Consider the following 7,997-nt stretch of genomic DNA (forward strand, 5'->3'; position numbering starts at 1 on the left):
TTATCTCATGGGTATTTTTCTGAACTTCTTCTGCACAACGTACGTGTGTACGTGTAGGCAGAGCCCTTGAAGAAGAGCCGGGAAAAGACTAAAACATAACTTTTTTTAGTTTCATTTATTCAGCCGCACCGGTGCACTTTGAAAACATAAACCATACACAGTAAGCACGTAGCAGGTAGATTTATTCTCAGCGTTAGACAACGAAACCTTTTTTTATCTTAATTGCGCGTGGGCTGAGATTTTCGTCCATGACAAAGCCAGTGGAAACCGTCGCATACCATAAACACAATGCATAATAAATAGAAAAGGATCATCCACGACATTTTTTTTAAGAACCATCTCAACATTTGTTTGGAGTGATGATTTCGAAACCATGCAAAATCAAAAATACATTTTGAACCCAGCCACTTAAAACTTCTAGTCCAATATTTCACAGATGCTACACCTCATTTGGTCCTTGTAAAAGATTTAAAATTAATTTAATTTAATCATTTCATATGTTTGGTTTTGAAACTCACTGCTTGGTTACTGATTTGTAAAAAAAAAATCTTCTAATTTAAAAATCAGTTCAAAACTGAAAAAGTTCAAGAGCTAACTAGAGATTTCATTAAATGTTGTTTATTTGCAAACAGGGCAACGTTTTCGTAAGCATACGAACTTATATTATTATAATGAAAACCATCTACTTGTAATTAATTAGTTTTTTGAAAAGTTATTTTTTTATTTACAATGAAAACCTTTTTGTACATCAATGTAATGGTAATGGGGTGTATTTTATGTAGTTATAACTGCATAGATTGTATTGTATTTTAAAAAATTAAACATTGTATTTCTTAATAAAAGAAATAAGTCGACTGCAATATTAAAAGGATGGAACACTGGCCTAGGTTACAAAATATGACGGAGGTAGAATGCTCTCTTTATAGAAGTGGAGAGGCAATACAGATTGTGAACGAACCGAAATAACATCTTTCTAGGGCAACAACAGCTTACAGGCGATATTCAAGCGGTAAGAAGCTTGCAGAAGCAACCAGGCAACCATATACGATGCGTGCATCGCCCTGCTTAATCCTTCAATTAAATTTCTTCCACGAACGTACCTGTAAAAATCTGCATCACAGACATAATGACTCTGCTGCTGACTAATGTGTAAACATACATATAAATATCTGTCTTAGTTTAAAGCTTTTGGCAATTTCAAACAGAAACTTTTAACTTTAATCAAAAACAAAATACTGAAAATGCTTTTTCTTTCAATAATTTAAACTTGTTCTTAAAATAGTTTTCATTAGTTTATTTTCCCACATAAACACCACATTTTTACAATTGTAATCATTGTACGATTAATTTTTCTTTGTGTTTTATATAAACCACAATGCAACTACATTTTAAAATTTTGTATTTTTATTGATATGAAGACCATTTGAAGTCAGATAATTAATTGAACAGTCCAATTGGAAAGCTAAGCATAAGCTGCAGAATAAAATTCTTGTACTCTTACAAGGATAGTCCTTGGAATCTAAGTTGCCAACGATATCGCTTGTAAGATCTCAAGGCAGAGATTTGTGCCATTTGCAATTCCACAAAGCTCTACCTTACAGTTTTACAAGTAATATCATTGGCACCTGAATTTCCAAGTATTTTCGTTACAGAAATTACAAAAATATTTTACAGTGAATCTTTATTTGTAGTTAATGAATGCATTCACTCTTATATAAAAAAAATTGTACATAATTGTGAGAAATATATCTTAAAATAAACAATAAACTATGTAACATAATTGGATTCAATTATTTGCAAATCATAGGTTTAATAAAAACAAATACCTATATACAGTTATTGAATGCATTATATAACAGTAATGTACTGACCAGCGGAAGAAGTAAAAATATCTTAATCCTGACTTTTATCAAAGATGAAAAAAATAATATAGGATTCCTAGATTTAAAATAACCACATACTAAAATTATATTTTATTTCAGAGCGACGATTGTTTTAGAATCCATACCAATCAGTGCAGAAAAAATCCTATTTCCATCAAAAAGAAATAAACTGAATTCTCTTTGTCATTTTTTATTAAATAATATTGATAATATGGAGTTATAGTATTTGATTTCAAACTTATGTACATTCTTTCTTCTCTTGGTTTGAACAGAAAAAAGTTAAATTTGAATTTTGAAAAAAAAAAACAACTTATTATTCAAATATGTAATTGAAATTTTCAAGAGTGTGTGCAGATAATAATTCCGGTTGTTACTCCTATTAAAACACACGCCAATGGATATGTATTATATTTTCTGGTAGCTGGTTCTTAGGTATCTATATTTAGGCGTTTCATTTCCATTATTAATGATCCAGAAAACTGAAGAGTAGTAGGGTAGCCAAAACATCAGGGAAGAATATTTGGTGTTGCATCAGAATGAGTAGGGAGTCATGCAAGAAATATGGACGAAACATAAATTTCGAACATTTCTGAAACTTAATGCTAGATAAATTAACCGATGTGCTCGTGGATATAAACTCTTCTATTTCGAGTAAAATCACACAGAAAACTATGTTAATCAAAATATACTGTAATATTTTTTAATTGGATGAACTATATAAACCTTTATATGTAATAAATCGGATGATTTGTGAGCTTCAAATGATAAACTGTCATTAATTAATTGCAAAAACAATTTTATTTAAATTCCGCATATTTCATAGAATACTAGTTTAAAAGTAGTGTTTTAATATTGAATAATTTAAACTTTCTTAGTCTGAAAAAAATATATAAGTAGAATAACGTTAAAATAACGTACTCAGCTGATATGTAACCTTTAGGATAGTCAAACCACAAAAATGGGAGATTTTGAGTTTCAAAGCTGAAAACATTTTGGGGCCCCGTTGTGCTGTATTTTTTTGTGGTTTTTTTAAACGTTATGAAGTGATTCAGTCGTGAAACGGACCGTTTAGAGTTTTGTGATATCAAAGATTTAAGAGCCTACCTAGGTAACTGCTCCCTGATGTTGGCGACTGCAATGTCGACCGAAACTTCGGTGAATTATTCGCCAAGGACGCGGCTACAACCCAGAAGCCAAGCTACTTCAGACAATTGCCGTGAAAGCCTGCGAACATTATTAATATTGAACTACATATTTACCAAATTTAAAAAAGACAAGCTGTTTATTTCAATCTTCAATGTGTAAAAATCACCCTTATTTTGTCACTAATTTAAGAAAAATTTAAAAATTTCGATAAGACAAAAAGTAGAAGCAATTCAGAATTGCATCAGTTAAATGACAGCTTTCAATTATAACGAACGACATTACAACCAAAGAAAAAATTGACATTTTACAAAGCAACCGTTTAAATTCTAATCTATTTAAATTTATTTGACTGTAAAATGCTGGTTCATCCATCCTGATTTATATTTCCTTAAATGACTCCATGCAAATGCCTGGCTTATGCCTTAATGAGTGATTCCTTCCCTGATTTCCCGGTCTTGAATGACACGAGTCCGTCTCTAGTGACTTTTTGTCCAAGAAACGCCAAACAAAAAAAAAATAGCCGGAACGTACAATATGGCTTGTTTAAATTTGGTTGTTGTAGAAACTTATCACGTATGGACAGAAAAATAAATAGTAAACACTATTAAATTATTACACACAATATTTAACTCCTATTTTATGCATCCAAACAAAACAAAACAAAATTCGCTTTATGGAATTACAATATCTATAAACCTAAAAACCGATGCATGCAGCAGCTATTGTCACAAAGATTTTTTATTGAATAAAAAAATTCTTCTGGAAGTTATTACGTGGCCTGTACATAATTATCGTCCATTTTTAAAGCTTTACTTCACTGTAATTTTTTGTAAACGGAACATAAATATGAATGAAAAAGTACATATATTTGTAAATATGTACACTTATTTGAAAACCGCTGTATCACTTCAAAATAGTGTTTGCAGTAATACTGCAATTCTTACTCGGGCATTTTTGCTTTGTGTTGTCGCAGTAACTCCAATAATTAAAGTTATCTGTAGGCTATTCTTTAATAGCTTTTCAGTATTAAATGTGCACCTCATAAAAAATTTAAGTTAAGTATAATAAATATTTAATTATAATTTAAATAATTTAAATAAATTAAGATTGAATGAAACATAACTTAAAATATAAAATCATGCATCAATTATTTTTACGAAATACTCAGTATTATATCCAAAAACGTATTAAATATATCCAATAATAACCATAGCCTTGTGTTGTACAAAGTTACATTATCTTTCATGTAGTATGAGACAATATTTCTTGGCACCATGTTCCCAAAAAAAAATTGTTTTTGTTAAAGTATCTAATTTTTTTCTGTAATGACTGCCAGTACAAACCAGCAATGGCGTAAGTACATTAAGTATTTTTTTAAAATGAATATTCCCTACTGCAAGAATCATTAAAAGAAGCTAGTGATTATCTGTTCTTGAAACAGGGCACTGGCCAAACCTTGGCCGAACGTATATTCGGGGACGCACCACAACGCCGAAATACCACAACGCCGAACGTACAATAACGCCGAAAACCATAACGCCGAATGCTAAATTGACTACAATGCCAACAGCTAGAAAACTCCTGTGTACCACAACGCCGAAATACATTAACGCCGATAAATGTCATTGCAGGACTGCCACAAAGGTTAGGTTAGGTAAGGTTAGCACACAAATGCATTCAGTTGTTTTTCATTTTGCTCCTGTGGCTCCCCCCCCCCCCCCCCTTACCAGCAGCAACATTTTTCGGCGTTACTGTATTTCGGCGTTGTGGTACACAGCAGTTTTCTAGCTGTCGGCGTTGCGATCAATTTGGCATTCGGCGTTATGGTATTCGGCGTTATTGTACGTTCTGCGTTGTGGTATTTCGGCGTTGTGGTAACGACCCCCTATATTCCCCGCTGCAAGAATCATTTGAAGAACAAGAGTGATCTCCTGCTCTTGAAACAAGAGTGCTGGCCGAAGCCTTAGCCGGACGTTCGCGGGCCTTTGTTGTCCGTCACTGTCGCGTGACATGGACAGCGGTCAGTGGCGCCGAGACCTTGGAGGCTCGCGCATGGTCGGGTCGTTCATCAAGTCTGGCAAAGGTCGGGAAGCCTGTCTGTCTTCCCCCCCCCCCTCCCCCCCAACACACCCTCAACATACCATTCTTCGAGCGTCGGCAGGAGTACCAACAACTCCGCACGAAAATATCTCCCGTCGCTCGGAACGCCCGTGCGTCGGTAAGGCTTTCACGATTGCCAACTTTACACTTTGCTCATTTCCAATTTGAAAATATTTTCCCGTTGTTCATCATTGTACACGAGAAAATTTCTCAGAAAAAAAAATAACTATCTCTAAATACATGTACAGCACTTTGTGGTCCTTGTTTGCATTACTTAAAGTTTATTACAAATAAATGCCAATTTATAATTATTATTCACTATTTAACGTTACAAATCCTGACAAATAATCTCATGACTTAACACAAAAACTTTCTTCTTGTCTACGAAATATGTTGATTAATTTATAATTTTGTAAAAAAATAAAATTAAATGCATTGACTGTATTAACATCTAATTTATTACATCTTGGGGCTTTTTGCTAACATAAACAAGTTCTTTCCTTGCTTAACGTATATTTGAAGCGTTTTATAAGGAATTCATGGAATTATTTTCTAAATATATTTATGGCACAACTAATTGTAGTTACATCTAACTGGTAATAAATGTCTATTAAAAATTTTTATCCTCTATTCAAAAATCTAAGGTATATTTTTTTTAAGTCAAAAATATTAACCTGCATACAGTCTGACACGAATGAGTATCTTTGTATGTAGATATCGTAAGTTAGTTGTGAATATTATTTATTTATTGTATTATGTCCCATTTACATGTAGTTGTTACTAGTTATTACAAAACTACTTATTTCGAGTGCAATTTTTATCATTACTAATTGCAAGAAATTAATATGGTCATCACATTTTTGCCAACACAAAAAAGAACATGTTTTGCATAACCTTCAGGCTTAAATATTTGCTTGAATTTTAATTTAAATAAGGGTTTTTAAGTAATTGTTATAAACGATTATAACATAAAATATGGTTACTTTGTTATATTATAATTCCACACACAATTATTTAGCGAATTTGTTTACTTCTAAACTAATATTTTTTTTAGCTGTAGTTGACTGAATAACAAAAAGAAATTTGACCAAAGTTTAAAAAAATGAAGCATACAGTCAATCTGCAAAGAGCAGAAAAGACGAAACCTTTACCTGTTATCCAAAGAATTGTTTAATCTCCTTGAACATTTAAGTCTGTAACAATAAATAAATTTGTGAAAAATAAACTGTAGTTATTTAGTTTTAAAATAATACATTATAAGTATATAATATATTTCTTTTTTATAATTAACACGAGTGCAATGTTTAAAACCGAGAATCTGAAATGTTAACACGCATACATGAAACTATTTTTTTTTTTTAATGTGATGAGACCTGCGTTGTTCGCTATAATATTTGGAGTCAGTACAGATTGTAAATGTTTGTAGTTTTTGAAATTAAACTGAACACTAGGTCACTATTTGATTCGCATGCCCTTTTGAAGTAAAAGTCAATGACAAAAAATTTCAAAAATAAAGCTGATCTAATCATCTGCGACCTAAGTATATGTTTATACATCTCAGCAGCCAATGAACAAGCACATTATATATATATATATATATTAATATTTTCTACACGTTTGTGAGATCTAACCTGAAGCTATAAAACAGCGCTTACTCTAGAAGTGTAAATTTTATTTTATTTTTTAAATATTACAAAAAAAATTACAATCGTTTTTATTAATTATAAAAAAAAATTGGTTGTCTGTAATGTCGGTTTACGGACGATAGTTTAACGTGAGAACGTCATAACAAAACATCGATGAAATTATTGCATACTTTTATGAATAAAACTGAATCATGTTAATTTTAATAATAAAAGAATAAATACTTGAAATTATACTAGTAATCAGATTTTTAAAATGCAAGAATAATTAACCTTTATTGCCGAAATTGTTATTATAATAAGCAATGAAAACCACATAAACTTTTCACTTCACTTTATAACCAGTCGACGAAACAGTTCACGTGTAGATGACTTGTAATTAATTTTAAAAACTGGCGTTTAGATGCGGCGCAAGCGTACAAAGAGCGTAACGGGACACAGCGTAACGGAACAATGTGCGTAACGGGACCCTCTTTCGTGCGTGCAGCCGGCGTTCGTCGATTTATTAGACGTTGTCACGTCAAAAAAGACATATATCACGTTATCGACTTACATGTGATGTTTGTATTTCAAAACTAAACAACGACAGTTTGTTTTCAAGCCGCGGTGGTGTTGTTTAGCGTGAGCCCGTGTGTCACGCACAACACCAGCTCTCGACAGCCTGGTGCTTGTTCCTCCAGTGGTGAAGTAGCGCCAAGGAGGAAGGCTGGTTTGGAGCATCCGCTGAGGGGGTGATCGCGAGACATGAGGGCTGTGAAGGGGGGAGGGAGGATAGGAGGCAGCGGAACTGCCGTGTCGGCGACGGATGCAGAGTAAGTGCTTACCTGTGTCACGATTCCGACTGCGTAATGGGCGCCCACTGAACTCTGCACCCGGCGAGTTGCCCGACAGAGAAATTCAACACCAGCGGGCGAACAGCTGTCTTTGAGAAACACAATCGCGAAACACGGTTTTGGAAATGAAGCGGAATAATTTTTCTGGCCGACTTTGATTAAAAAAAAAAAAAAACTTATTTTCGAGTCTTTCGGCACTCGCCAGAGATGAGCAACATCTAACCTTGGTTTACGAGCAAGTTCACTAAAAATACACGCATGAAAAGAAACTCGGACACGAAATTTAACGTTTTTTTTTTTTTTTTAAATAATGTTGAGCGTGGTAAAAATATACGCCAATGGTATTTTAAAATACATTCCTTGAAGCGAATCACACGTAGTTTCCGCACCCG

Source organism: Bacillus rossius, chromosome 15, assembly GCF_032445375.1.
Source record: "Bacillus rossius redtenbacheri isolate Brsri chromosome 15, Brsri_v3, whole genome shotgun sequence".
Classification (NCBI taxonomy): domain Eukaryota; kingdom Metazoa; phylum Arthropoda; class Insecta; order Phasmatodea; family Bacillidae; genus Bacillus; species Bacillus rossius.